Source organism: Schistocerca americana, chromosome 3 (genome assembly GCF_021461395.2).
Source record: "Schistocerca americana isolate TAMUIC-IGC-003095 chromosome 3, iqSchAmer2.1, whole genome shotgun sequence".
NCBI lineage: Eukaryota > Metazoa > Arthropoda > Insecta > Orthoptera > Acrididae > Schistocerca > Schistocerca americana.
The window spans coordinates 224344050-224367120 of NC_060121.1; the positions used below are offsets into that span (position 1 = coordinate 224344050).

Sequence of the window (23071 nt, forward strand, 5' to 3'; positions counted from 1 at the left end):
GGCGACTTGTTTTCCCCGCTGTGACAGTGCGGTGTGTGAGTGTGTACGTGTGGGTGTGTGTGGAGGCCGGCAGGACGGAGCGTGCGCCGCGGGGCCCCGCCCACGCACGTGGGGCGCGCGCGCAGCCGGCCGGCGAATCAATTGGCGGCCGCTAATGAGCGGCTCCCAATTAACACGGCGCCGCGCGCAGACGCCGCCGGTGCCCAACGGGTTGCGGCCGCTCCGGTGACAGGCGCCCGCGCCGGCGGGCCCGCGCATGCGCCCTGCGAGCACGCACCTGCGCCGCCGCGCCAGCTGCTGGACCCCGGCGGGCAGCTCTGCTGGCTGCCGGCACCGGCAAGTACAGGACACAGAGATGGCAATGTTTCCGGAAATATCGACGCACAGACCTCTCGATAAATCGCATGAGATTTGTTACTGGTACGTGGCCCACACCTGGAAAGGGTGGAGCGGTTTATTGAATCTGGATTTGCGTTTTTAAAGCATTTATTAAAGATCAAAATTGCATAAAAGTTCGATCGCTGATGACCGCACAAAAATTTCTCTTCAGATTGGGCTACAGTTACTGTAACAGTTTCGACATTAAAGCAATTAGTTTCAGAAGCAAATATTTAAAAACAATACTTTACTTCAGATACAAACGAACCAACAGCCTCTCAATTAAATCAGTGAACTTCACGATTTAATAAAGCAACCTAAAAGTGTCCTACAATAAATTTCGATAGTGTTTATACGGTGACAATTATTGAACTATATGAAGAAATAAAACCACTCCGTCTACAGGCCACAAGTGGCCTATCGGGACCATCCGAACGCCGCGTCATCCTCAAGGAGGATGCGGTTAGGAGAGGCGTGGGGTCAGCACACCGCTCTCCCGGTCGTTGTGTTGGTATTCTTGACCGAAGCCGCTACTATTTGGTCGAGTAGCTCCTCAATGGCATCATGAGGCTCAGTGCACCCCGAAGAATGGCAACAGCGCATGGCGGCCTGGACGGTCACCCATCCAAGTGCCGACCACGCCCGACAGCGCTTAATTTCGGTGATCTCACGGGAACCGGTGTATCCGCTGCGGCAAGGCCGTTGCCATTGAACTATATGAAAGAAACCTAATTACAAACTACAGCGTGCCCACACTTCATTCGTCGCTACAATCATTAGGATTTAGGTTATGACATCTTCGATATGCCTGCCATAATTTGGCGATGGTGTGACGCAGACGAACAGCGAAATGCTGCATTACCCGCTGAAGTTTCGGAACATCGATGCGGTCGATGACCTCCTGAATGGCTGTATTCAGCTCAGCAGTGGTTTTCGGATTATTGCTGTACATCTTGTCTTTAATATAGCTCCACAAAGAGGAGTCGCAAGTGTTCGTATCCGGAGACTATGACGGCCAATTGAGGCCCATGCCAGTCAGCTCTGGGTAGTCCAGAGCCAGAATGCGGTCCCCAAGGTGCTCATCCGTTACATGAAATCCATTCCTGCTTCGATGGGGTCGAACATCGTCTTGCATGAACCACATCCTGTCGACATCAGGGTCACTTTGGATATTGGGGATGAAATCATCTTCCAAAACTTTCACGTACGGTTAGGTGGTCACTGTGCCATCAAGGAATATCGCGCCGATTATTCCGTGACAGGACATTTCACGCAACACAGTCACCCATTGAGGATGTAGAGACTTCTCGATTGCGAGATGCGGATTCTCAGTCCCCCAAATGCGCTAAATTTGTTATTGACGAACCCATCCAAATGAAACTGGGCTTCGTCGCTGCGCCATGCTACGCATGCGCATACTAATGCGCATGATGCCCCGCGGCCAACCGTGCAGTTTGAGGGTCCTGACACAAAACGTTCAAAAGTTGTGACGATTTTATTTCATATGGAAATGAGTTCCATGCTTCTTCACAGAGCGTAGGAGAACGACGCTGGAGACCCGCACCGTCGTACTAGGCAAGGTCCTAATGGAAGTGGTTTGCCGTTGCCTTCCTCCGACCGTAATGGGGATGAATGATGGTGATGAAGACAACACAACAATACCCATTCGTCTCTAGGCAATTGAAAATTCCTGACCCTGTCGGGAATCGGACCCGGGGCCCCGTGCACGGGAAGCGAGAACGCTACCGCTAGACCACAAGCCGCGGCCTTTTTTTGAGCCAGAGTCTGATCAAAGCCGTGCGGCGGCGCCAACCTCAATATGATTTTTAGGTGGTTTTCCACGAACTTCCGGCCAAATGCTCGACACGTGCTCAATACACACCTCAAAAACACGACTCACTATTACTTAAAATACAATATTACGCTCTACGAAGTTTACACTATTCGTACATAAATGGAATATGAGTTCCATTCCACTCGTTGGTTGACAACTGTGGTGAACGAAAGTGCATTTGGGTACATAGTTAAAATAAAATAAGGTTGACCACTGTGGTGAACGAAAGTGCATCTGGGTACATAGTTAAAATAAAATAAATTTTCCAAACAATGAAAACAGCGGATCCTACACGACTGGATAAACGCAAGGAAAGGGAGGGTGAGTTAGGTTCGAAAGAAGAAAGTAACTATTAAACTAGTTCTGTGCGAGGTCTGTCATTATCGATGCACTGCATACATAATGTTTGCCAATAAATTCCATTAATATTTGTAAAAAAATGTGTTAATGTTTTTTATAGCCTTCAGCTAAAGAAGTCCACCTCCTTTGTCGAGTGGTCAGAGTTTCTGACCGTCATCTCGAGGACTCCGATACAATTCCCGTTACTGCTAGGGATTTTTTCTTAGTGGTAGGTATGTACCGGGTGTACTCAGCCTCGCGATGCCAGTTGAGGAGCTGCTTGAGCGAAGAGTAGCGGCTCCATGTTCCGGAACGCCGACAACAGCTGGGAGATCGGTGTGATGTCCCCGTACTGCACCGAGATGATGCCATTTGCAGAGGATGACACGGCGGTCGGTCGGCGTGGCGTGGTCCTCTCAACCTTACAGCTGAGTTGTGTTGAGTTAAGTTAAAGAAAGTTAGTGCACCTTGTTACACTAAATCTGTGTTAATACAGACGTAAGAGAGAAAATATTTCGCGGAACTGATTGAAACAAGGGACAGGCTGATGATAAGATATCAGGTAGTTGTTAATTTGGTGGCGGAGAGAAGTGTGGTAGTGAAATTTATGGAGGAACACCAAAGCTCGAACACAGTAATAAGATTTAAATGGTTACGCAGAGAGAACAGAGACTCGTACTGGATGTACAAATGTGTAGAGCAGCAACAAACCACAAACCACTCTTAGGGCTGAAGACCACTACAAGAACATTATTTTACTGACTACGTGAAAAACAGTGCACCCGGTGCCTGGTGAAGTTAGGACAGCATAGTTAGTGAAGCCTGATGTACAGGGTGCAACATAATGAATGGCATAAGCGCATACAGTTGAAATACACAATACCACAAGAAAAAATGTCTCAATAAACAAAGGACCGCAAACGAAACGTGTGGGAGATGATTGTGGCTTTGTAATTACCAGCCACCACTGTTGATTATGTGCAAACGTATTCCCAATTAGGGAACGGTAACAAGGCTGTACAACATCAAGAAAAATTATTAGAGATACACTACTGGCCATTACAATTGCTACAGGAAGAAGAAATGCATATGAGAAACGGTTATTCATTGGACAAATATACTAGAACTGACATGTGATTACATTTTCACGCAATTTGGGTGCATAATCCTGAGAAATCAGTACCCAGAACAACCACCTCTGGCCGTAATAACGGGCTCGATACGCCTGGGCATTGAGTCAAACAGAGCTTGGATGGCGTGTACAGGTAAAGCTGCCCATGCAGCTTCAGCGCGATACCACAGTTCATCAAGAGTAGTGACTGGCATATTGTGAAGAGCCAGTTGCTCGGCCACCATTGACCAGACGTTTTCAATTGGTGAGAGGTCTGGAGAAATTTCTGGCCAGGGCAGCAGTCGAACATTTTCTGTATCCAGAAAGGCCCGTAGAGGACCTGCAACATGTGGTCGTGCATTATCCTGCTGAAATGTAGGGTTTCGCAGGGATCGAATGAAGGGTAGAACCACGGGTCGTAACACATCTGAAATGTAACGACCACTGTTGAAAGTGCCGTCAATGCGAACAAGAGGTGACCGAGACGTGTAACCAGTGGCACTCCATGCCATCACGCTGGGTGATACGCCACTATGGCGACGACGAATACACTCTTCCAATGTGCGTTCACAGCGATGTCGCCAAACACGGATGCGTCCATCATGATGCTGTAAACAGAACCTGGATTCATCCGAAAAAATGACGTTTTGCCATTCGTGCACCCAGGTTCGTCGTTGAGTACACCATCGCAGGCGCTCCTGTCTGTGATGCAGCGTCAGGAGTAACCGCAGCCATGGTCTCCGAGCTGATAGTCCATGCTGCTGCAAACGTCGTCGAACTGTTCGTGCCTATGGTTGTTGTCTTGCAAACGTCCCCATCTGTTAACTCAGGCATCGAGACGTGGCTGCACGATCCGTTAGAGCCATGCGGATATGATGGCTGTCATCTGGACTGCTAGTGATACGAGGCCGTTGGGATCCAGCACCGCGTTCCGTATTACCCTCCTGAACCCACCAATTCCATATTCTGTTAACAGTCATTGGGTCTCGACCAACTCGAGCAGCAATGTCACGATACGATAAACCGCAATCGCGATAGTCTACAATCCGACCTTTATCAAAGTCGGAAACGTGATGGTATGCATTTCTTCTCCTTACGCGAGGCATCACAACAACGTTTCACCAGACAACGCCGGTCGACTGCTGTTTTGTGTATGGGAAATCGGTTGGAAACTTTCCTCTTATCAGCACGTTGTAGGTGTCGCGACTGGCGCCAAACTTGTGTGAATGCTCTGAAAAGCTAATGATTTGCATATCACAGCATTTTCCTCCTGTCGGTTACGTTTTGCGTCTGTAGCACGTCATCTTCGTGGTGTAGCAATTTTAATGGGCACTAGTGTAGTTTGGTAGAACGGCTGGTTTTTGAATGTCTATAACAGTAACATGACTGTTCTTGTAGTTACATTAAATGTATTCGCATTTGCGAATATGGATAACCATAAGCTGCATAATGGTATGAGGACAATGAAAATTTGTGTCGTACCGGGACTCGAACCCTAATTTCCCGCTTATCGCGATCGGTCGCTGTATCATTAGGTTTTTCGAGGACCGCTCACGGTCGGACCGAAACTTACATCCGTCAACCATACGTCTACAATTTTCACTCGTAAATTCATTATGTGTATTGCCGTATAGCGCAAACATTTTAGCTGAACGTCGCTTAAAATTTCATGTGTATTCCTAAGGAACCATACTGCTGAGGTCATTGGTCGCTAGACTTACACACTAATTAAACTTACGTATGGTAAGAACAACACTCACACCCATGCCCGACGGAGGACTCGAACCTCCGGTGGTAGGGGCAGCGCAATCCGTGTCATGGCGCCTCAAACCGCGCGGCCATTCAGCGCAAAGTCACTTACCCTGCGTCCGCGTATAAATACAGTATTGCAAAGCTTGTGTTGTTCAGAAATATGCGTGGCCGTAGGAACTTTGCATCGTAATTGTGAATAATATAGGCACTGCGATACCGTATTTATACGCCGACACCGAGCAAGCGTCTTCCAGTTATAATGTCTCCCCTGAACGGGAATATACATAATGAACGTAGAAGTGCAGGTTGTAGACACATGGAAGAAGTATGTAAGTCTGGGTCTGGCCGTGAGTTGTGCTCGGATAGCCTAATGGTAAGGCGAACGCTCACGATAAGCGGGAAATCCGGGTTCGAGCCCCGGTGCAGCACAAATTCCCCGGTGCAGCACAAATTTTCATTGTCGTCATTCCATCATACAGCTGATGGTGATCTATGTTCGCAACTACGAGTACATTTATTGCATTTCATAGCGGCTGTAGTCGCCGCAGTGCCTATTCCTTCATACATGCATGCATGTCCGAAGGAATTTTGCATCGTAATTCCGAATATCACAGGCACAGCAAAATCGTACTCGCAGATAGAAGAACTGTTCAGAGTGTCGTTCTTGTATCCGGGCGCAGTCCTGTGCCCATCGCCGCAATGAGTTTCGAATGCTTTCAAACACGTCTGCATCACTTCCAAATTCTCGGCAAGCATTGACAAGTGTCTGCTCCAATTCTTTAACTATGTTACGCGGAGTGGCGTACACTATACCTTTAAGGTCTCCTCCAGCACAGAAATCCGTAGTATTAGATCATCTGTTCTTGGAAGCCACGGCACAGGTCCTTCTCGCCCAAATCATCTTTGGCCATATCTGCCTGGTGGATGTCGTCTTAGCATAGCAACAAAATGTCCTGGTGCTGCATCCTGCACGTACCACATCCTCTGGCGTTGCTCCAAGGGAACATCGTCAAGCAGTCCTGCACAGTGATGCCGTAGAAACCGAAGACAGTTCTATTAATTGAGGATGTTTGCTAACATGTGCGGCCAGTAAGATGATCACCTAGTACCACTAAGCACACATACAATAAGAAACGTCCCTGGTGTGGAGACATATGCACAACATCTGGTTGGAGGCTAGATGACTTCAAACGTGAGAATCGTGAGTGAACCCTGCTTCATCTGTAAATAAAATGTTGGTATCAAACGTAAGGTTAACTGCACCTTCTTTTTGGGTTCACTGACTGAATATTTTGTAGGACCAAAGTCCGCCTCACCCACTGAACTCGTTGGAGGTGGTACGGAAACGTTGCTTGCGATGCATTATCACCAAACACTACTGTGGCTCATTTCAGGAAATTGTTTGCGAGTCTCCTTGTCGAGATTTTAGGACAGTATTCGACTTTTCCCAGCCCACATCTTGAAGCAAAGGTGCAATTCGAGCTGGCATACCCGCGCCCGTAGGGTGTGCAAAGCTCCCAGTTTCTCGGAGGCGTTGATGCAACCTTGCAAACGTTCTGCTCTCGGGGTACCTTCGGGCGGCGTATACTTTTTCGTATGAGCGTGCAGCCTCCCTTGCACTGCTGTTAGCCCTACCATACTTGAAATGCATATCCGCATACTCCTCGTTACGGGAATGTTTCATGTTTCCACCACACTTGTACCATACAACTGACGTTCTGCAGACAACTGCCATGAGTGTCACTCTTACTGTTTACTGTACTGTCGTATCAATTATGTTTACAACTCCACGTCTTTAAAATGCAAACAAATGCCACATCAAGGACCAGCAGGCGATATTTACAAAGAGGCACGTCTGTAGTGCCTGGTAACCACATAGTCTCAATTACTCGCAAACGCTTATTTCTATCGATATATTCATCATATCGATGTCTGCCTAGTTATGACCTATGCTGGCCGGTGATAATAGTATGTGCTGTTAATCTGTATTACCAACTTCCTTATTTCAAAATCAACTGGAAACTGGTCTGCCATGTTTCTTCGTTAATGTGGCTCGGTGGCTCAGTGGTGAAATGCAGGACTACGGATCCAGAAGTCTGGGATTCAAAAAATGGTTCAAATGGCTCTGAGCACTATGGGACTTAACATCTGTGGTCATCAGTCCCCTAGAACTTAGAACTACTTAAACCTAACTAACCTAAGGACATCACACACATCCATACCCGAGGCAGGATTCGAACTTGCGACCGTAGCGGTCGCGCGGTTCCAGACTGACGCGCCGAGAACCGCTCTGTCACAGCGGCCGGCAGTCTGGGATTCAGTACCCTGTGACACTTAGAATTTTTATGTCACTTCTCACTTCTGGCAGTGTTCGTTGATGTGAAAAATGCGTAGCTGCACTTTAGTTCGGAGTCTACGCTAATCTGTGGATCCTCCTGTAGTTGACCAGTACACCACTGTGGTGCTGAAACCAACCGTGGGATTGACGACAGCTTTACTTCAAAATATCGCCCATTGGATATTGCAAGTCATGCTTCTAGCTCACTCGATTCCTTGGTATTGTTTTAATTTCAAACAGCAGTCAGACATGCACTTTGACTCCTGTAAGTTGAAGCAAATGGAATCGGTATTCGTAAGAAATCTTCCAGTCATAATGGATACCAACGACCGACTTTTTGCCACAGTAACTCCACTTTTGTTCTACCAGAATTTGTTTGTAGTGTGTTACTTTCATGAGGTACAAGAAATTGTAATTTGGATCTAATTTTGCCATCTGAAAACATTCTTTCCTTTACTTGTTGGTTTTATGCATCTTTCGTATCCAAATGGTACATTCTTCCTGAAGAACGCGCCGGACTTGGCCTTGTCAATGCTCATGATTGAGCGGTGTCTCTATACGCTACTATGCGCCTCGAGCTGTGGCCAGTCTCACCAGCTCACCGATGTAGGTAGAGAGCACCGTCTTCCCTCGACCATCCAGTGGCTGTTAGTGAGATGCTGGTGCCATTTTCCTATTTTGGGGGTTTTTGTCTGTATTATAGCTACCTAAGAGAAGTTCTCCCTGTCTCTCAGTTCCCAACGGCCAGTGACATCTATCGTCTAAAGTAGTCGAACTGACTTACCCTATCGTGAGTTGGAAGGTAGCATGCGCAGTGTCAACGCCGTAACACTAGGGTCAGACGTATGTTCGACCGGGTGAACAAAAGGTCAGATTACTAGAGAGAGATCCATTGCATCCATCCTGCTGATTCCCTTTTATGTGTAAATTTCAACATTCAGGATACAGACGAACATCTGCTACGTTGTGGGCCGGTGGAAAAGATATGGTATTTTGTGCGTCAAATTTTGGCTCTCTTTTTACGGGTGTCGCCCGCTTATGTCGATTCACGCATTGTACCCGGGCGCTGTTTATTACCCGTGAACGAAACATAACGCCGTCATGAGGCTCAGAAGTAATGCGATTCGTTTGTTTGGAGGTGGTGTCATAGATTTTTGGAACTATTTAACGAGTCTTCACTATACAGTTGTGAAGAATCCTAAGTAAAGCTAATACTTTTCGAACTTCTTGTGGAGCGTCTTCCACGATCCGTTCCACAGGTGATCTTTAATGGCAGGAGATAAATTTGATACAGCCGCACGTAGACGATTGAACAGATAACGGTACCTACATAGCATTACGAGAAGACATGCTATGAAGACGGGGCAGCGGCATTCGTAGAGTATCGGCGCCGCATGTGCGTGTCCCAGAACTGCTACATTTCATTTGTTTCTCTCTCTCTCTCTCTCTCTCTCTCTCTCTCTCTCTCTCTCTCTCTTTCACGCAGTTAGTACGTAAAGTTTGTACTTTCAAAGACTAGGCGACAAAGACATGTCGTGGAAAATGTGAATTTATTTCTTAACAATAAGTAAATGAGTATTCTCCCATGGCGCTTTAACCCTTTCATTTCGTCCTGTTTGTCGACGGGTACATTGTGCCAGACCCCATAAAATCACACCTGCCCAGTTTGCCCCAGAGACGATCCCCCCTTGAAAAGAAAGTTAACATTGCTACTTTCGATGCGGAAGGGTTCGAATCCTGTTAGGTTCTCAAATTTTTTTCTGAGGCGGGGAGGTCTGGAAGAAGGTCCACTCAGCCCCGTGAGACCAGATGAGGATCTGCTCGACTAAAGAAGCAGCGGCTTCATCAAGATCCATCTACTGGCAATAACGGCTGCGGAGACCTGGCGACATTCTGATCACATGTCACACGATCATAGATCGCTCCTCGTACTGCATTATAAGCAACAGTCGGACAGACAGGACAGGCTCAACACCTAATCTGTGAGTAGTCTTTATGTTACGTTTACTTCTCGGTTCTACAAGTCATGAAAATATTTGCTGTCAGTATCCACGACTGATGACAAATGATGACGCTACCAGAGGATGGCGGAAAAAGAAGTAAACAAAGACTAAAAACGGCCTGCAGCGCTTTTAATATACACTATAAGTTCACAAAACGAAACTTCCAATGCGCCTGAAACTGAAAATTTACGATCAATATACAGGGTGAGTCACCTAACGTTACCGCTGGATATATTTCGTAAACCACATCAAATACTGACGAACCGATTCCACAGACCGAACGTGAGGAGAGGGGCTAGTGTAATTGTTTAATACAAACTATACAAAAATGCACGGAAGTATGTTTTTTAACACAAACCTACGTTTTTTTTAAATGGAACCACGTTATTTTTGTTAGCACATCTGAACATATAAACAAATACGTAATCAGTGCCGTTTGTTGCATTGTAAAATGTTAATTACATCCGGAGATATTGTAATGTAAAGCTGACGCTTGAAACCTCCGACGTTCAGTTGCGTGTTGTAACAAACACGGGCCACGGTCGGCGAGCAGCATCTGCAGGGACATGTTTACGATGACGACCGTGTTTACGAGTGTGGCTGTAGTGCACTGTTGTGGCTTGGTCTAGCTGTCGCAGTGTCCGCATGTAGCTCTTGCTGCTATTGTTATTCTGCATTCGTCTCCGCACGCAGACCAACTGTAGTACACCGTGTTACCAGACGTCTGTGATAGTGTAGTTTGTAGGAACTGTGACCATGGTGTATTCGAACTCTGAAAAGGCGGAGATGATACTCATCTATGGCGAGTGTCGACGAAATGCAGCCGAAGCCTGCAGGGTGTATGCAGAACGGTACCCGGACAGAGAGCATCCAACGTGCCGCACACTACAAAACATCTACCGCCAACTGTATGCAATAGGTATGGTCGTAGCACGCAAACGGGTCCGTAACAGGCCCGTCACAGGAGAAGCAGGTGCAGTTGGTGTGTTAGCTGTTGTTGCCATGAACCCACACATGAGTACACGGGACATTACGAGAGCCGGTGGACTGAGTCAAGGTAGTGTCATGCGCATACTGCATCGTCACCGCTTTCACCCGTTTCATGTGTCGCTACATCAGCAATTACATGGTGATGACTTTAATCATCGAGTGTAATTCTGTCAATGGGCATTAACAGAGAATGCGTTGCAGTTCTACCTGTTTACCGATGAAGCGGGTTTCACAAACCACGGGAACATGCATTACTGGTCCGTGGACAATCCTCGCTGGCTCAGACAGGTAGAGCGACAGCGACCGTGGACTGTAAATGTATGGTGCGGAAGCATTGGCGACCACCTCATTGGTCCTCACTTCATTGCAGGGGCCCAAACAGCTGCAACATACATCGCGTTTCTACAGAATGATCTGCCAACGTTGCTCGAAAATGTCTCACTGGAAACGCGTCGACGCATGTGGTATCAGCATGATGGTGCACTTGCACATTCCGCAATTAACACTAGGCTGACCCTTGACAGGAGGTTCGACGGGCGTTTCATAGGACGTGGAGGATGCATAAATTGGCCAGCCCGTTCTCCTGATCTTACACCTCTGGACTTCTTTCTGTGGGGTACGTTAAAGGAGAATGTGTACCGTGATGTGCCTACAACCCCAGAGGATATGAAACAACGTATTGTGGCAGCCTGCGGCGACGTTACACCAGATGTACTGCGGCGTGTACAACATTCATTACGCCAGAGATTGCACAGGATATGAAACAACGTATTGTGGCAGCCTGCGGCGACGTTACACCAGATGTACTGCGGCGTGTACGACATTCATTACGCCAGAGATTGCAATTGTGTGCAGCAAATGATGGCCACCACATTGAACATCTATTGGCCTGACATGTCGGGACACACTCTATTCCACTCCGTAATTGAAAACGGAAACCACGTGTGTACGTGTACCTCACCCCTCATTAGACTGCATAGAAAATTCCAGAGGAGACCTTAAATAACTGAGAGTGGTCACTAAAGCATATTTTAACTGTTTTTGAGTGACTTTCATTTACCTCCCCCTCACCTTTCCCTCAAGGTCGAAACCGCTGATATGGAATAACTTTTCGAAGGAAATCATACACAGTCACGGGCTACATGCGACATAGATGCTGCCGTCGTGGGACACCGATCCTGGCATGACATGAGGTCAGTTTTTCTTGTATTGACGTCTTCTTTTTTCGACCTCTCCAATACTCGCCATAACCTTTGAATGGCGCTAAGGCATACGTTCGACACAATGCCCACCTTCCACTGATAACGGCCGGCGTTCAAAACTGTCTACGAACGACCATGCGTAATGATATCCACGTGTCTTCGCTGCGCTGTCCTGCCACTCTGAGACAGTGGAAACCTGTCGCTCGTACGCACAGAATTTACGAGATACTTTGTGTCAGTATATTTCATGTCCTTCTGAAAAATGGCAGTGACCGAAACGCGACTGGAAATAAATAAAATTGGTGGGTGATGTAGGATAATATGCACCAACAGCTTTTTGTATTTGATAGAATTTGCTTTACCATTGACTAATTTTCGAGCCTCTGCAGGCACATCATCAAATGGAAGTGTTACTGGAACGCTATATTCCTGGCAGTGTGCGGGTAGATGGTAGGATCGTGGTGGTTACATTGCCTTGTGGTACCAATAACAAATTCACGCGCGCGCGCGCGCACACACACACACGCATTATTTAGGTGCCCTTGGCACACAGTACATAAACATCTGCCTGTACTGTGAAACTAAGTGCACCTAAATACTCCGTGTGTGTGTGTGTGTGTGTGTGTGTGTGTGTGTGTGTGTGCGGGTGTGCGTGTGTACATGATGTACATATTTTATTGGAACGAAGAAAGCGTAATCGTTACGACACTAGCATTTGCCTGGACATTGACAGGAATACCTGTATAATGGTCCTGTAACATCTCCATTTGACGAAGTGCGTGCAATGGCTCGGAAGCTAGTAGATGGTACAGTAACTCGTATCTAATTGAAAAAGCTACTGGTTGCATATGTTGTGTACCACACAACAGTGAGGAAAGGTGGGCTACAGAGTGGTGCAGCAACTGTCATTAAGAAATCTAAACAGGAGCAAAATATTAACTCGTTTAAAAGAAGATTTACTTAACTTCTGCTTCTCCCAGTGTATAAAGACTCGTTACAAATGGTGCAGCAAGAATTAGTGTCCAGCAATCAATTTCAAGAAGGATGAGGCTCCCTAAAGTATGCACAAACGATGGTGTCGTAGCAAAGACACTCCAAGTGGCTTCCACTGGCCTTCCAATAGTGCGTTCGCCCCGATAATAGCCAGCACGGTAGCTCAGCGTGTTCGGTCAGAGAGCCGGTTGGCCTCTGTAAGAAAAAAACTGAGTGGAAGGATCAACCACCGAACTTGAACAGGATGTCTTGCGACGTCCGCAACGACCAAACACAACGATCAACAACGAACAAAATGGAAAAAAAAAGATATCTGAACGGTCAGCGTGACGGACTGCCGTCCTAAGGGGCCTGGGTTCGATTCCCGGCTGGGTCGGGGATTTTCTCCGCTCAGGGACTGAATGTTGTGTTGTCTTCATCATCATTTGATCCCCATCCGGCGCGCAGGTCGCTCAATGTGGCGTCGAATGTAATAAGATCTGCACCAAGGCAGCTGGACCAACCCCGCAAGGGGCCTCTCGGCCAATGACGCCAAACGTTCATTTCCATTTTTTTCCAATACTGCGTCGGTTGAGAGTGCTCGTGGTACGGTCCCACTGCATGTGTGGCTCAGCGGGGGTGCACCATTGGGTCCGCCAGATCCCGCGCGACTGCTGTCCGCATGAGACGGAAACTTTCAGTTCCGTTGCCAACAGCATGACGCCAATGAGGTGGTATCGATATGTGAAACCACAGCATGTTATAGATGCATATACCACCAATTTAAATCACAGCAGCAGTTCGTCATCCACAGTAGATATAATGAATTAATAAGGTATTTATGACCAAGAGAAACATGTACTTATATATATGTGTAGTGTCTATTTTTTCGAATATGTCCAAAAGACAAGCACCACGCATTCATATAACTGATTCGCCTCAGTGGGCAATGAATCCACCACCTTCAGTGCAGGTGCACAGTTATGTCTGACCTCCTGCAGGAGTCTGAAACCGCGCGGCCGCTACGGTCGCAGGTTCAAATCCTGCCTCGGGGATGGATGTGTGTGATGTCCTTAGGTTAGATAGGTTTAAGTAGTTCTAAGTTCTAGGGAACTGATGACCTCAGATGTTAAGTCCCATAGTGCTCAGAGCCATTTGAACCATTTTTTGGAGTCTGAAAGTAGCGAGCATAGAGGACATGGAAGGGAACTCTGCGCATAAGTGGCACTAGGTGGGAGTGTGGGCTGTCCGAGAGGCGTGCCGAGGTACTCCACGGAGTTGCGATAAACACTGTGTCAAAAATGGTTCAAATGGTTCTGAGCACTATGCGACTTAACTTCTGAGGTCATCAGTCGCCTAGAACTTAGAAGTAATTAAACCTAAGGACATCACACACATCCATGCCCGAGGCGGATTCGAACCTGCGACCGTAGCGGTCACGCGGTTCCAGACTGAAGCGTCTAAACACTGTGTCCGGGTGGTTAATGCAGTTGCCTGATAAGCAGGAGATTCCGGATTGGAATCCTGGTCCGGCACTTATTTTCAGCCGCACGGAAGTAGCCGAGTGGTCTGAGGCGCTGACGTCATGGACTGTGCGGCTGGTCCCGGCGGAAGTTCGAGACCTCCCTCGGGCATGGGTGTGTGTGTTTGTCCTTAGGATAATTTAGGTTAAGTAGTGTGTAAGCTTAGGGACTGATGACCTTAGTAGTTAAGTCCCATAAAATGTCACACACTTCTGAACATTTTTGAACTTCTTTTCAATCGTCGCCGCAGATTTAGCATAAAATTCCGAGGCAGCTGATATCAATAGTGATGCCCTTTCCTTTTCTTTCTCCCGCCCCCCTCCCCCGCCACCTCTCTCCACTTTCCAAATTACATAAAACATGCAGTTTTTAATGTTTGTTTTTAACGGTACCTCATTTCCTTCTAATGAGATTCATTTGTTTTGGTTTTACTGTAAACGTGTATGTTTGATGCTTAACTACGTTTTTCACCTGAGGGAATAAATATCAGTGTAATGAAGTCACAAAATCGGTGATGTTTATTTCCCAGCTCACCGATACCACAATTGCGATTTGCGTGAGAGCCGAAACGAATTATCGGAAGATGATACGCTGTTCTTGTTTCTTCTCTCTCTCTCTCTCTCTCTCTCTCTCTCTCTCTTTCTCTGTCTCTGTCTCTCTCGTACGTGTGTGTGTGTGTGTGTGTGTGTGTGTGTGTGTGTGTGTGTGTGTGTGTGTGTATGTGCGTGCGTGCTTGAGTGCGTGCGTTTTTGAGGAAAAAAGGAAATGGTGATTCACACAATATCTGGGAATTAAGCGGCCATGTGGTTTTCCAAGCCGAGAGTCGTAATACAATATTTATGTCTTATTTACGCCGTGGCATAAGTCGTAATGAGATGTGAGAACTCCTCGGATGCATCCTTACCTGTCGGAATATTTGCGTTAATTATAAATTGCCTCCTCCTCCTCCTCAGGATGGTGCGTGGCATCTCTCTCTATCTGTCTCCCGCACAGTGTTTTGCTTTCGCTCGCCTTCGTTTCGCGCCTGTCTGACTTATTGGCGCGTTGCCCCAGCGACCTTGGACCATCCCAGAGTGGTTCTTATTATATTTCATTTGGCGATTAATGATTCACACCGTACCCCCGCGACGGGGCAGTGGCGTGTGAGTGTGTATGTGTGTGTGTGTGTGTGTGTGTGTGTTTGTGTGTGTGTTGTGCGCCCCAGGTGACGGCGATAAAACACGCGCCGGCCGGACCGGGCCGTACGTCTTGATGCGGGCAGGTTCACGGTGGCGGCCGTCGGGTCGGCTTAATTGCCGCGGCCGGTAATTACGAGCAATATAATTTAGTGGCTCCTCGGCGCGACGCTGCGTTGGCGCATACTGCTCGCACGGACCCCCGCGGCGCCAACTGATTTATCCGGCGCTGCGCTTTCCGCTCCCCACCCCCCACCTCTCTCCCCGGCCGGCCGCTGGCCATTCCGGATTCTCCGATAAAAACAGTTTTATGTTGTTTTGCGCAGCGGCGGCCAGCTGCGGCGGCGGAAAGAGCGCGCGAGGACCGATACGGGCGAGTCCCGGAATTAGGTGCGAATTTTATGTCTCTTATGCAGCGCCGCCGCCGGCCCGGCCGTAAATAGCGTCTCCTCCGGTGACCGCGCCGCGCGGCGCAACCACCCGCAGGGGGGGCGGAGGCCGGGGTTTATTTTGGGGCGCTTTATTTTATTTTGTGACGCCCGGATGTGTCCGCCTGTTTGCGAAGCTGCGGCCACCGGCGGAGTTCCGCCTGCAGCGCTCGGGGTTCGTAACAGCGCAGCGTGGATCTGGTCAACACCGACTCAAAGGAAGGCCTCGGCGCTTGTTCGTGACGTCACGTCAGCTAGGCACGGCGAACGCCAGGTCTGTTGCAGGCAGAAACGGCTGGGCGTGCTTATCACTATAAATCCCTTATTTTTGGACAAAATCTTTGGTATTGTTTTGGATTCTGCTGTTTTATTTAGATGAAAGATTTTCTTACTATCGTAAAGCTACAAATGAAGACCATAGTTCTGTATTACTGAACCCTGTCGAAACAAACGTAGATCAATATGAGAAGATGCTTTGCCCCATTGCAAGCTTCGGAAATTTTACATTCAAGTAACTATATTTACTTGATCCATTTTGCTATCGAAACTTACCTGAACCCCCTTACAATGAACTCGTTTCATTTATTTATTTATTTTCGTTTGAGATCGTCACTGGAAATGTGAACTAATTTACATGTGTAAATGTCCAACTGTTGCCAGTCATTATATTACAGTCTTTTTCAACGAAAGGAATTCTAAACAGGAAACAAAATAGCTTCATACATCGAAAATACTGCTGAGCTTAAACTTTTTTAAACATGCACATTAGAAAAGATAAATATTCCCCTGTTGCAACTGAAAACAGAAACTATAAGATAAAAAATTTTATTTGATAAAACAAGTATCTCTCTTTTGCCTCTTCTGCTGTCCCCCAGCCCCTCCCCCATCGTGTACAATCGCAAGATATTTCATTAACATTCAGTGCCCCTCACCCCATAGTCAACCAAGATACCTAAAGAAGAGCACCAATATGTTCACAGTTTCTTGTAAAAGCAACCCAGTACAAACGTAACTTCCACAGATTTACAAATAAGGTAAAGAAGCACGAATTCTGTTGCTGCTGGACAATGAAGTTGTTTTTGTATGTCAATCCTTAAAACACGTGGAAATTTAAGTTCAGGAGTACACTATTTGTTAAGAAGTGTAATGAATTGCATAATTAATTGGTTGCGGAAATCTCTCAGAACAACGTGTGTTGGTCAACTACCGCCAATAGTTCCACATTTTCCTGTGTCAGGAGGGAGACATCACCATTATGAGTATGGCTGCAACAGACCTGGCGTCCATCGTGTCTAGCTGAAGTGACGTCACGAACAAGCGCCGAGGCCTGCCTTTGAGTCGGTGTTGATCTGGTGCGTTACCGTGGCGTCGCTAACGTCTCGCGCCATTGGTGGCTCGTCAGTGTCTACAGCAATCGGAAGCACCCGTTTGTTATCGAATACGCACGATCTGACGATGCGACATACTGCAGCTTCTTTGGGTTCCTGCCCCTAAGCTCATCCACCAGGACTGAGTGTAGAGGTACTGGGGAAGACTGCGCGTACTTTCTACATCTGGGGCCGTGCTGAGGCCATGGCGAGATAGGCCCCCACTAAGTGAACAGGCACACAGGGTGCGCATAAACTGAGGGAAGAAAAATACGCTTTCAAAATTAACCGGGAAATGTGCGTCAGTTCTCATGCCCATCCTGTCCCTACGATGGGCGTTCAATAAGTAATGCAACAAATTTCTTTCTTTTTTCTTTTTTTCTTTTTTTTTCAAAAAAAATTGCCCACTGGCTGTATGAATGATTTTTATTTAATCTGCGACCGGTTGCGCATCACTTATCGGTGCATCCTCAGGCAATCTGTACAAAAAAAAAATAATGGCTCTGAGCACTATGGAACTTAACTTCTGAGGTCATCAGTCCCCTAGAACTTAGAACTACTTAAACCTAACTAACCTAAGGACATCACACACACCCATACACGAGGCAGGATTCGAACCTGCGAACGTAGCGGTCGCGCGGTTCCAGACTGTAGCGCCTAGAACCGCTCGGTCCCCCCGGCCGGTCAATCAGTACAAAAAATAATATAGTAAGAGCTCATATAAACTATTCGATCCCCCAATTCTAAGGTGTAGATTGAACTTTTAAATATCCAGTTTTTTGAATGAAACAAGAAAGTACTCACATACGCTATTTATAACATAGTAACGTTGAACATTGCCCTGTAGCCACTCCCCACCATTCACGTCCAATATTCCGTCATCTGGTGAAAGCGGTAGTTAAAATTTAAAAATCTTTTTTAAAAAATGTTTTAAATGAGGGGAGCGGCAATGACCTAGAAAATAAAAAAATAAAATACGATGCTGATAACAGTTGATTCTGTCCAATATATTTTTATGAGTACTCCGGGCCTTACGCATTCAGATCCACCACATTTATTATTCTTATGGTTTTAACTAACTGCCCATTTTTATATTGGTCACCGAGTATGATATTAGACTTTTTAAAGAAACAAACATAAAGAATTGTTTATGAAATGTTCAGTACCCCCCATTGTTCACACCTTGTACACGTCATGCGGCCTCTGGCGATTCTCGCGCCATTGCGTGTGCAGTATTTCTCATCTGAATAACTCATTTAAGTAACAGCTTACAACAACGCTTCATTTTTATTAAATCTACCTTAAAAAATCACTAAATGTTCTCCATTCGTGTAGAAAAATTGCAAAAACATAGTTTTTTCTGCGAGATTGGTGCGAGGTGGGAGGGGGGCAGTGGGGGGGGGGGGGGAGGAGGATGGCAGGATTGGAGCTTTGGCAGGTCTCCCAAGGGTGCAGGAGCACCTCAGTACGGTTTTGGCAACATCTGATCCTATAATACGCAATCCATCTTACAGTGTGTGGCGGAGGGTACTTCATGAACCACCGTCACTTCCTCTCTCTCCTGTTGCGTTCAGTTGGCGCTTTACATCGTCAAAATCCCGAGATGGTTGGAGGGCCCTGCCCGTAATTCTCCAAACGTTCTCAACTGTGGAGAGATCAGGCGACCTTGCTGGCTATGATCAAGTTGGACAAGTACGAAGACAAGCTGTAGAAACTCTCGCCGTGTGCGGACGGGCATTATCTTGCTGAAATGTAAGCCCAGGATGGTATCTCATGAAGGCCAACAAAATGGGGTGTAGAATATCGTCGACGTACCGCTGTGCAGTAAGAGAGCCGCGGATGACAACCAAAGGGGTTCTACTATGAAATGAAATGGCCCCCCAGACGATCACTCTTGGTTCTCGGGTCGTATAGCGGGAGACATTCTGGTTGGCATCCCACCGTCGTGCGGGGCGTCACCAGACACGTCTTCGCTGTTCATGGGCGCTGAGTTCGAAGCGGGACTCGTCGTTGAAGACAATTCTGTTCCAGTCAATTAGATTGCGGGCCGAAGATGTGTCTGGAGACAGCAGTGGGGCACAAAGCTGACTGTTGATGGTGATACGACCCGACACCCAGCAGTAATGATCTGGGACGCCATTTTTTTCATAGTAGGAGCCATTTGATTGTCATCCACGGCACCCTTACAAAACAGCGCCACGTCGACGATATTCTGCGCCTCGTGTTGTTGCCCTTCATGGCAAGCCATCCTTGGCTTACATTTCAGCAAGATAATGCCCGCCCGCACACGCCGAGAATTTCTACTGCCTGTCTTCGTGCTTGCCAAATTCTACCTTGACCAGAATGTTCCTTGGATCTTTTCCCAGTTGAGAATTTTTATTGCATTATGGACAGGATCATCCAACCAGCTCGGGATTTTGACAGTGTGATGTACCAACTGGACAGAATTCAGCACGTTATTCCTCAGGAAGACATCCAACAACTCTATTAATCAACATCAAGCCGAAGAACTGCTTGCATAAATGCCAGAGATAGACCAAGGCTGTACTGGCTTGCTCTATTTGTTATGCTCTTTCTCTTGAATAAATTATACAATTTTTCTGAAATTGTAATAATTTGTTTATGTGTACATGTACGCCGCATCTGCCAATTTCCGTCCCATTCGGATAATTCCTTCGTGGTAGGTTTTTCTTCTTCTTCTTCTTCTTCTTCTTCTTCTTCTCCTTCTCCTTCTCCTCGTCCTCCTCCCTCCCCCTCCCCTCCTCCTTGTCAAACTGTATATTCTCGGCAGTAATTGTAATGATTTGCAGAATTGTAAAGCAGACAGTTTTCATGTTTTGAAGTTACATATAGGGAACGGTCGTCGTAGCCCTAGGAGTGACAAAAGAAGCTATGTAGAGACTCTTTCACCTAAAATTTGTGTGTGGATGATCCTGGCCTTTTAATTAGCAAAACAAAGTATCTTACGTCCGTCCACGGGTATGACACATATTTTATTTTATGTGTATTCTACAATATACTTTGTCAAATAGATGACATATATTTTAAAATTCCCTATTTCTCTTTTGATTTCGTATATCTTTTTTGAAGTTTCTGAAGCTGTGACCACAAGTAAACTTTTGTGATTTCTTCTGATACAAAATTATGATCACTTCCGATTGTAAAAATGTTCGACAATCTCTAGTTCTCTTCCTCCGTCAACACGTAGAAGCCCTTGGGTCTTCGGTGTGTCGTGGAAACTGCAGAGTTCGGACAGCGGGACTAGTAGACTTTTGTTCGACGTTTTCTGGGCGCAAATTTCAGTGGGCGCTATTCTCGGGACACCAAGCCACACTACGGCGTGTGGCAGAGGGCGGAGAGTGCATATGTACCAGTGTCACTCCTCCACTTCGGTCCTCTTCCCCCCCACTCACACACACACACACACAGACACTTTTCCCGTTCTATACATGAATGACTCGCTGGCAAGTCACCCTGCGAGCCCGAATCTCTGCAATATTACCTTCATGGTCTTTTCCCGTGATCTAAGTAGGAGATGGCAATATACTGGTTGACGCTTCTAGGAACGTACGCACTCGAAATGTAAAAGTAAATGCAACCGTTATGCACAACGCGTCTCCTGTAGAGCCTTCCAGTGGAGCTGGATGAACATCTCTGCCACGTTTTCGCGATCACTAAATCAACCTGTGACGTAATGCGCTTCTCTTCTTTGGATTTTCTCTGTCAATCCTATTCGGTTCTGGTCGCATAGCTCACAAGCAGTACCGATGGGACAATGTTTTTGTAAGCTATCTCGATCGTGGGTGGCCTATACTTCTTGAGGAGTTTTCCAATGAATCTCAGTCTGGAATCTGCCCACTTGTCATTAGTTTTATGTGATCGTTCCACATTAAATCGCTCTGCATGCAAACTCCTAATTTGTAATAGATGTGACGGTTCCAATGATTTTTCGCAATCGTATAATCAAATAATAACCCGCCCTTCCGCCTATTTATGCACAATACGTAACATTTATTTTCACCGTGAATTGCCAATAATTTCGCAGAACGTCGACCTTCGGCTGGTCTCCCTGTAATTCGCAACAGTTTTCTAGCTTTGCGACTTCCGTGAGTACGACAGCAACATCTGCGAACAACCTCTTGATGGTTCCCGCGTTATTCACTAGGTCATTCTGTGTTTGTGACGAACTCATCTCTGTTGTTTCACTAACTCACATCTCATTCTTCGTAAGTCTTTAGAATGCCAGGCGCATATATGAAGGGGTTACATTGTGCTTTGTACACAAGCGGTCCTCTGTTCTGGTGGCCAGGCGTGGTCCACCAGAACGTTGACGACGAGTATGCCTGGTGTCATGTCCCATATAGCCCAACATCCTCCAAAGGTCCCAAAAATTTGGATGTTACACAATTCCTCCAGCCAGCAAAATGAAGACCCGCATTGAGGTCCCTTTCACACTCAGATGCTGATAACACTGTCTCACACGAGTACGAGGCTTCTATGTGTCTCTCACATTGATCACTTAACATCTGGTGCTGTTCACGCCCCTTATATAGTGAGGTGACAAATGTCATGGGACACCTGCTAATGTGTTGGCTTTTGTGCGGCGTAGTGCAACTACTCTATGTGACATGGACTCAATAAGTCGTTGTAAGTCCCCTGCAGAAATATTGAGCCATGCTGCCTCTTTATCCTTCCGAAATTGCGAAAGTGTCGCCGGAGCAGGATTTTGTGCACGAACTGATATCTCGATTATTTCCCATAAATGTACAATAGGATTCATGTAGGTCAATCTGGCCAAACTATTTGCTCAAACAGTCCTGAAAGTTTTTCATTTCAACCTCGAAGAATTGTGGCCCGGTGACATAGCGCTTGTCATCCATAAAAATTCGATCGTTGTTTAGTTACATTAAGTCCATGAATGGTTGCAAATGATCTCCAAGTACCCGAACATAACCATTTCCAGTTGGTGGTCGGTTCAGCCGGACCAGAGAACCCTTTCCATTCCTTGTAAACACAGTGCAAACCACTGTTGTGCCATCACCAGCTTGGAGTGTCTTGTTGACAACTTCAATCGATGGCTTCGTAGGGTCTGCACCACACTTCAACCCTACCATCAGTTTTACCAACTGGAATCGGGATTCGTGTGACCAAGCCACGGTTTTCCAATCGTCCAGCGTCAAACCAATTCTGTCACGAGGCTAGGAGAAGCGCTGCAGGCGATATCGTGTTCTTGGCAAAGGCACTTGCGTCGGTCATCTTTTCCACAGCCCAAATTCGCCTCACTGTCTTAACGGATAATACGATAGTCGTACGTCCCACGTTCATTTCTGCGATTATTTCACGCAGTGTTGCCTTCTGTCAGCACTAATAACTCTACGCAGCCGGCCGGTGTGGCCGTGCGGTTAAAGGCGCTTCAGTCTGGAACCGCGTGACCGCTACGGTCGCAGGTTCGAATCCTGCCTCGGGCATGGATGTGTGTGATGTCCTTAGGTTAGTTAGGTTTAAGTAGTTCTAAGTTCTAGGGGACTGATGACCACAGCAGTTAAGTCCTATAGTGCTCAGAGCCAACTCTACGCAAACGCCGCTGCTCTCGGTCGTTGACCGAGCGAGGTGGCGCAGTGGCTAGCACACTGGACTCGCATTCGGGAGGACGACGGTT

At 46.8% G+C, this 23071-nt stretch overlaps 1 pseudogene; it reads right to left on the reverse strand.

Moving 5' to 3' along the window:
• Nucleotides 1–967: 967 nt before the first annotated feature.
• LOC124608070 lies at nt 968–1085 on the reverse strand (annotated as a pseudogene).
• Nucleotides 1086–23071: the final 21986 nt, after the last annotated feature.